An 8,422-nucleotide genomic window follows, 5' to 3' on the forward strand; every position below is an offset into this window, starting at 1 on the left:
TGCATTTATTAAGCAGCCTAGATTTATGTAAATGAGATTGTATTTTCTTACAGTTATATATATGCATATTTCTTTTTTTGATCGGTAGTAGGCCGAAGCCGATAAGATGTACATACCCTACCCCCTATGAGATTTGAACTTGTGACCTCTCTTTCAAGAGCACAAGTTCTCCACCACTAGGCCAACTCAGGCTGTACATATATATGTATATTTTTATATGTATACATGTATATATATGTATATATATAGTATATACATACATACTTACATGCATGCATACATATATATACATACTTAAAACACTCATATATATAGAGCTAGCTTGAAAAGGACGTGTCTATTCTGGTTCCAAAACGGCAGTACGGATTGACTAACACGCGTGTTAGTCGCGCGTTTTACACCGTCGATTTTGCAATAAACGGCTGCGATTGACTAACATGTCGCTATCACGCTGAACGAAAGGTCTGTTTTGGAGCCAGAATAGCTTCGGCCAATTGAAAATGGGGCACCTGCTTATATTCATCTGATATGCTATATTTGAAAAAATCCAAAGTACCCCAATGTTTGGTTAAAGCGCAATTATGTCAATCAACCTCGTCCATTGGATACGGAATCCAACGGTGCAGAGGGCCCCGATGGATGACCGTTAACACCACAGCAAATTCAAATGCTAACACCGACAATTTCTTCTGTTTCTCTCGTTTTTCTTTTCATTCAATCATAACAATCATTACCCATATATTTTTGTTCACAGAAAAAATCGACTCAGTTCGGTATATTTTGTTTCTAAAAATGCTGTTCCAAGTTTCTTTCGAATACTCTCTGGACATGATCAGAAACAGGGTCTCAGCAATTATATAAAAAGATCAGGGTTTCAGCAATGCAGGTTGATTTTGGATCTGTTGGGCACTCTGGTATTTAGGAAATCTGAAGCCAATAATGTGGGGTTTGGATTGAGTTTGAGGCGCTCTGATATGTATAAAATGACAAAGGAAAACGATCCCCCTACTATTAAGTGGAGGAAGGGTGAGATTATTGGCTGTGGGGCTTATGGCAGGGTATATATGGGCATGAATCTTGACTTGGGATTTTGCATAACACGAAGGTAATTACAGGATAACCTGTCAATAACCTACCTTGTTAAGCCGTTCTAACCATGTAATTGACGTATAACCTGATGGTTAGAACTTAGAATGACTTAACATGACAGGTTATTGACAGATTTTGCATAACTTGAAGGTAATTAAATTCTTAGTTGGATTCAATTTTTAAACTCAGTTGTGGGTAATGAGTTATCGAAATTTCCAGTTTGATTTCACAGGTTATATTGTGAAACCCTACTTCTCTGTTGAGTCATTTAGGGTTTTTGGTAAAACCCTTGTTTCTGTTGGTTGATTTAGATTTTGCTTTGGGGTTAATGAGCTTTTGTCTCTTTTTAAACCGCTACTCGGTTCTCGGTTCTGCTGGAAAGGAAGCTGAAAAAGTTGTTATGATAGATTGGGCTCTAGGATCAAAATCTCCAGCAAGCTTTCCACTCAATGGACCTTATCTCTAAAATAGATTGAATCACTACAGGTGGAATGGATTTTTAGTTTGTTTTAAGTTTATAGAGAACAGGGCGTAATGCGTGATATAGAGTGAACATTTTTTAAGTGGTTTTATGGTAAGGTAAAAGCAAATATTAATTTTTTTATTTGGGAAGTTAAAGGCCCACTTCCACTGAATGAGGCTAGTTACATCATAGGGTGGCTGTGGTGCTCTATTTTGGGGTTGACGATATTTTTAAAATTTTGTAGTAACTGTTATTTCTGGACTTTAATTATGTCATCGTGTTAAAAGTATGCTAGTCACTTTGTTGGTCATCTATGAAGACTAAATTTCAATGCTATAGCTTTTATCCCGATAATCTTTGTCTGGCAATCTGCAACAGATATTGATTAGCAAAGAAGTATGATTGATAACCAGTCAGGCTCACTGTACTTCTGTGTCCAGAATTAGTTCTCTCTGCAGACTAAAATATTGGTAGGTTATCATGAAGGATTTACTAGATTTACGTATTTTACGTATAAGACGATGGTTATTGATTTTTTGAATATATATATATATCTTCACAGTTTTGCGCCATTATATTGGCTCTTGTACTTTTAAAAACCACAATGTGGAGGCATTAATGAGGCTTGTGAACTGTTTAACAGAATGCCTAAAGAAATGTGGTTTCAAGGCATGCCATGATTGCAGGATATGCACGAAATGTATTCATTGAATATGTGCATATATGGGCATACATGCATGTGTGTCTTTATATGTGTGTGTGCGCATGCATGCTGTATGTATGGATATATATGTGCATTCATGCATGCATACATACATAGATATAAACATATTTGTATGTATGCACATATATATAGCATGTGCGCGTTTATATTCAAGCAAATGCAATTGGCAGTTGTAAAGCTAAATTCCACAACCTTTGCCAGCATCCTCCCTGCCTGTTATATATATATATTTCTTCACAGTTTTGTGCCATTATATTGGCTCTTGTACTTTAAAAACCACAATGTGGAGGCATTAATGAGGCTTGTGAACTGTTTAACAGAATGCCTAAAGAAATGTGGTTTCGTGGCATGCCATGATTGCAGGATATGCATGAAATGTATGCATTGAAAATGTGCATATATGGGCATACATGCATGTGTGCCTTTATATGTGTGTGTGCATGCATGCTGTATGTATGCATATATATACATTCATGCATGCATACATACATAGATATAAACATATATGTGTATGTATGCACATATATATAGCATGTGAGCGTTTATATTCAAGCAAATGCAATTGGCAAGTGTAAAGCTAAATTCCACAACCTTTGCCAGCATCCTCCCTGGCTGTGCCAAAATGGGAGCTTTGGAATAGGGTATGGACATCCATCAAAGCATAAAGGAATTTTGTCATATTTTTTTAAGTTGCAATTGCCTTGGTAGATATGCTTGCAAAATGGAAGGATTGACAAGGCATGCTAACTGTTTGACAGAATGCTTTAAACAAATGTGGTCATGGCATGCCATGATTGCAGAATATGCAGAAAATAGATTTGTTGAGGGTATATACATGTTTTAGTTGCAATTGCCTTGGTAGACATGTATGCAAAATGTGGAATCACAGACAAGCCATCTGAACTGTTTTACAGAATGCCTCAAAGAAATGTGGTCTCATGATAAGCCATAATTGCAGGATATGCACAAAATGGATTTGTTGAAAATACACACATGCATGCACATTTGCGTGTGTATATATATATTTGAGCAAATGCAGTTGGCAGGTCTAAATATTTCACAACCTTTGCCAGCATCCTCCCTGCCCGTGCCAAAATGGGAGCTTTGGAACAGGGTATGAACATCCCTTAAAGCATTAATGATAGAGGGATTTTGTCGGATGCAATTGGCCTGTTAGACATGCATGCAAATTGTGGAAGCTTACCACAAGGCATGTGGACTTTTTGACTGAATGTCTCAAAGAAATGTGGTCTCATAAGATGCGATGATTGCAAGATATGCACAAAAAGGCTCTAGGCATTTTCAAAGGCAAATTCTACAACCTTTACCAGAATTTTGCCTGCCTGTGCTGAAATGGGAGCTTTCGAACAGGTTATAGACATCCATCAAAGTACAAAGGATAGAGGAATTTTGTGAGATGTTGTAGTTGCAACTGCCTGGTAGACAATAATGCAAAATGTGGAAGCATAGATGAGGCATGTGAATTATTTGAGGCACACACTCGCATGTGCATGGACACGCATCAAATTGAGTCCGAAGTGTAGATGAAAAAGTATTTAATTTTAATCCTTATAATTACAGATACACATGAACTTGGACATATATGTGCAACTAGTTGTAAGATAAAATAAACCGCTTGGATAAAATAAAAATATCTAGGCTAATGAAATAAATAAAGCATAGAATAAAAATATTTAGTGTAATTAGTCATTAAATAAATGGAGCATTTAATAACAACTAATCTAGATATATGAACTGTGATCTGATCAATTAAATACTAAAATTAAATATGGACTATATATCCACATTTAATCTCTTGTACTTTTGTTCCAATGCTGACTAATATATAGAGAGAGAGAGGACAAGTTGAATTTTATTTATTTGTAATGATGAACATTGCAAACTTGAATATTTCCTCTCTGTTTTGAACTCAGTTTAATTATGCCGAGAGGCATCTACAATGACATGCAAACATTCATAAACAAAAAAATGATTTTGAATAAATTTGATGTGTAGATGACAGGTAAATGCATGCATGTTTCAGTTTCTCTATAAATTTTATTTTATTACTCTGAATAAAATAGAATCATTGCCACTTGTCTCTAAGTATATGAAACTGTTACATCTTTAATGAGAGTGAAAGAGTGCAGCATTATTCAACTCTATGTCCTTCTTGACAACTAATAGACATGCAAGACAATTATGTGATATCTCTCGACATTATTTTACGTATATTTTTTTAGAATATAAGTATAGTAGTTTGTGTGTGCCTGTATCTATGTGTGTAATGTAAGGGAAAAATAAGGCAGTTACATAAATATCTCTCCTAGTTGAATAAATGAAGTATTTATTAAATAAATAAATGCCCTAAATAAGTGAGCTAGGAATTTATTATTCACAATGCTGGATTTGAAGGGTTTGTTTAGATTAATTTCTTAGAACCTTTAAACTGGGGTTGTTCACCTACATATGAAAATATTATAGAGTACCTCAGAATTGTATTCATGTATTTGAAAGGCAATTTTGAATGGATAACTGTTACTAAGGGATAAATCGCGAAAGGTATATAAGTGTATACCTGTAAATTGTAATGATAAATATCCATTTTATGGCACTTGTCCGCATGTTCTTAATGCATTATTGCAGCACTTGATTTGACCTATTTGGTGTGTGAACTGACTCCTACTGAGCATCCATTTGTCATTTGGTACTTCTGATCATCGTAACCTTCACAAAAATATTATTATAGGCACTATAAGTTTATCTTTTCAAATTTTAACAACATATGCATGAATATATTTTCTATGAAGTTTTCTTTTTACCCAAGGCACGTGAATAGCTGAAGCACACTTTTTAACCACATTAGTGCACTCATATTGATCATCGTATTAGTCCCTGAGATACTAAATAAAATTTATATCCTTCTAATAGTAATGCGACCCACAGAGCACCTGTAATCACCATTGGAACATGCTTTGAAATAGCACAAGCCTCTGCCCTGTCTGACATAATTGATAATTGTATATGAATGTTATTTCTGTGATGTAGGCTTTCGATTGTCTAAAGTGAACGCATTCCTGCGTATGTGCAAAAAGGAGATAAAATGCCCACTTATGTCATGTAGCTGTTGTATTTTAGATCCTCCATGTAAATTACTTCACGTGCACAGGCTCTCAGTGAGTTTTTTGCAGTTTAGGTTATGCTGTACTTGTACAAATATGTTATACAACATGTTGTCATACAAATCTGTCGTACAATATGTTTGTCTCATCCCAGTGTTTTAATGAATTTTCAATGCGATTATTTTTTGCTGTAGCTGATATTGTGTGGATTGGATTTAAAGTTCCTTCTTGTTTCCTATTGTATCATGCTACATGGTATGAGGTAGGCATAGCCCTGCTAACTTACTGAGATCTATTTAGTTTAATGTTCTGGGATCACTGTAAAACATTCTCAATTCTGTCGAAATGTCCATACAAAATAAATGTCTGTTGTTCTGTGTGCTTTTTCTTCTGAAGAGTTAGTTTCTCTGCAAGAAGTGACTGCTTCATTTGAATTCTGCATTGAATGGTTTTTCTGGAAGGAAGCTTTTGTTTGGATACTGTCAAAGTGAGCCTAACACCTTTATCATATTTTGCAGGTTACTTTGCCAATTTACCTCATAACACCTCAGAATTGTAGAGTACCTCAGAATTGTATTCATATGAAAATATTATAGAGTACCTCAGAATTGTATTCATGTATTTGAAAGGCAATTTTGAATGGATAACTGTCGCTAAGGGATAAATCGCGAAAGGTATATACGTGTATACCTGTAAATTGTAATGATAAATATCCGTTTTATGGCACTTTGTCGACATGTTCTTAATACATTGTTGCAGCATTTGATTTGAGCTATTTGGTTTGTGAAGTGACTCTTACTTAGCATGCATTTGTCATTTGGTTTTTCTGATCATCATAACCTTCACAAAAATATTATTATAGGCACTATAAGTTTATCTTTTCAAATTTTAACAAAATATGCATGAATATATTTTAATAAAGTTTTCTCTTTACCTAAGGCATGTGAATAGCTGAAGCACACTTTTTAGCCACATTACATCATGGAGTACACTCATATTGACCATCTTATTAGTCCTTAAGATACTAAATAAAACTATATCCTTCTGGTTCTAATAGTAATTGGACGGTGGACCCACAATGCACCTGTAATCACCATTGCAACATGCTTTGACATAGCACAAGCCTCTGCCGTGTATGACATAATTGATAATTGTATATGAATGTTATTTCTTTGATGTAGGGATTTGAATTTCTAAAGTGAATGCATACTTGCGTATGTGCAAAAAGGAGATAAAATGTCCACTTAGGTCATGTAGCTGTTGTATTTTAGTTCCTCCATATAAATTACTTCACGTGCACAGGCTATCAGTGAGTTTTTTGCAGTTTAGGTTATGCTGCACTTGTACAAATTGCAACATGTTGTCATACAAATATGTTTGTCTCCACCCAGTGTTTTAATGATTTTTAAATGTGATTATTTTTGGCTGTAGCTTATATTTTGTGGATTGGATTTAAAGTTCCTTCTTGTTTCCTATTGCATCATGCTACATGGTATAAGGTAGGCATAGCCCTGCTAACTTACTGAGATCTATTCAGATTTATGTTCTGGGATCACTGTAAAATATTCTCAATTCTGTCGAAATGTCCATACAAAATAAATGTCTGTTGTTGTGTGCTTTTTCTTCAGAGGAGTTAGTTTCTCTGCAAGACGTGACTGCTTCATTTGAATTCTGCATTGAATGGCTTATCTGGAAGGAAGCTTTTGTTTGGATACTGTCAAAGCGAGCCTAACACCTTTATCATATTTTGCAGGTTACTTTACCTCATGAAGAAACTCGATCTAGGTGATATAATGAATTGCTCACATTTTGGGTTGAGTCTGACTCCGTGGTATTTTACTGGTTCTTTTACCTTTTGAAGAATATTGTCACAGGTGCCATTATCTTTCAAAGGAAGTTGGCCCAGTTGTTGCTCTGGACCATTGGATTGAATTCCCCTGCTTTTCATGATGCTTGCAGCTGCATTCTCCATCTTTACTAAAACTTTGATGAAATGCAAGGCCTGATCTTTGTGTTACATCATTTTAGATTCAAGCTCTGTATGACCGGTTTGGGGTATGTGTACTATATTTTTCACTGAACAGAGGATTTAGATGGATTGATATGTCATCCAAGTTAACTGGATGGATGTTATGGTCTTATAAACTCGATAGGTTTTTAATAAATCAAAAAGCCTCGCGGATTCTTAAGTATCACATGGATGGATGTTATGGTCTTATAAACTCGATAGGTTTTTAATAAAAATAAATTTCAAAAAGCCTCGCGGATTCTGAAGTATCACATGGCATGTGTGTTAATTCTGCATCTCCTCCGGATAATTCTAAAGCACGATCTTTATAAGTGGCTTTGAAGAAAGTTTTGGAGGACACAATAATGCGTGTTAGGTTAATTTTGCTTGCTTTTGTATAACTTTAATATTTTATTTTTTGTTTTAACTGTAATCTTGCATTCTGAGAGTCTATTTTTTTGGGTAATCTTTTGAAATTCAAATTAGGTATATTTCTCTATTCAATTTTTTCATCTCATTGTTTCCTCCCGCCATCTACTGGAATTTACAGAAGAAATTCTAACAAGAACGGTCTGTACAAATGCCTAAGTTGCAGTTAATTATATTCTTAAGGCCTTATGGCTATGGACTTTGTCATTATTCAAACAAATTCTTCAGGTAAAGGTTACGGTCTTTGTATTCTTGTCTTATTTTTTTTATCTCGGTAATAAGATTTTAATTTATTCAATTTCAAAAAAGTACATCAGAGTTTATGAGATAAGCTTCCAAACATCCCAAAAAACCACCCAAAAAACAGAATCATCTGTCCATGCATGACCATCAACCCAGTATATCCCCTGCCCAAACCCATTACATCTTTGTCGAGCTCAAAAAAACGCTCACAAAACCAGTATACAGTTTTTTTTCCTTAAAAACAGAGGTCGGTATAACCAGCCTGCAGTATCCAACTAAAACTAGACATTGACACTAAGCATGCCTGCTCCAAAGTCGTAATTACAAAACAAACAAACAAACTT

At 34.9% G+C, this 8,422-nt stretch overlaps 1 long non-coding RNA gene across 3 annotated transcripts; it reads left to right on the forward strand.

Moving 5' to 3' along the window:
* Nucleotides 1-356: 356 nt before the first annotated feature.
* Nucleotides 357-7,665, forward strand: LOC131034836 (uncharacterized). Of its 3 annotated transcripts, XR_009103854.2 has the most exons (4): nucleotides 364-1,105; nucleotides 5,917-6,072; nucleotides 7,152-7,551; nucleotides 7,629-7,665. It is a non-coding gene; the product is annotated as an uncharacterized LOC131034836 (long non-coding RNA). The 3 variants fall into 3 exon arrangements; XR_009103853.2 differs by lacking the exon at nucleotides 7,629-7,665 and having other exon boundaries at nucleotides 357-1,239; nucleotides 7,152-7,614; XR_009103852.2 differs by lacking the exon at nucleotides 7,629-7,665 and having other exon boundaries at nucleotides 7,152-7,613.
* Nucleotides 7,666-8,422: the final 757 nt, after the last annotated feature.

This window comes from Cryptomeria japonica, chromosome 3, assembly GCF_030272615.1.
Source record: "Cryptomeria japonica chromosome 3, Sugi_1.0, whole genome shotgun sequence".
NCBI classification, from domain to species: Eukaryota; Viridiplantae; Streptophyta; class Pinopsida; order Cupressales; family Cupressaceae; genus Cryptomeria; species Cryptomeria japonica.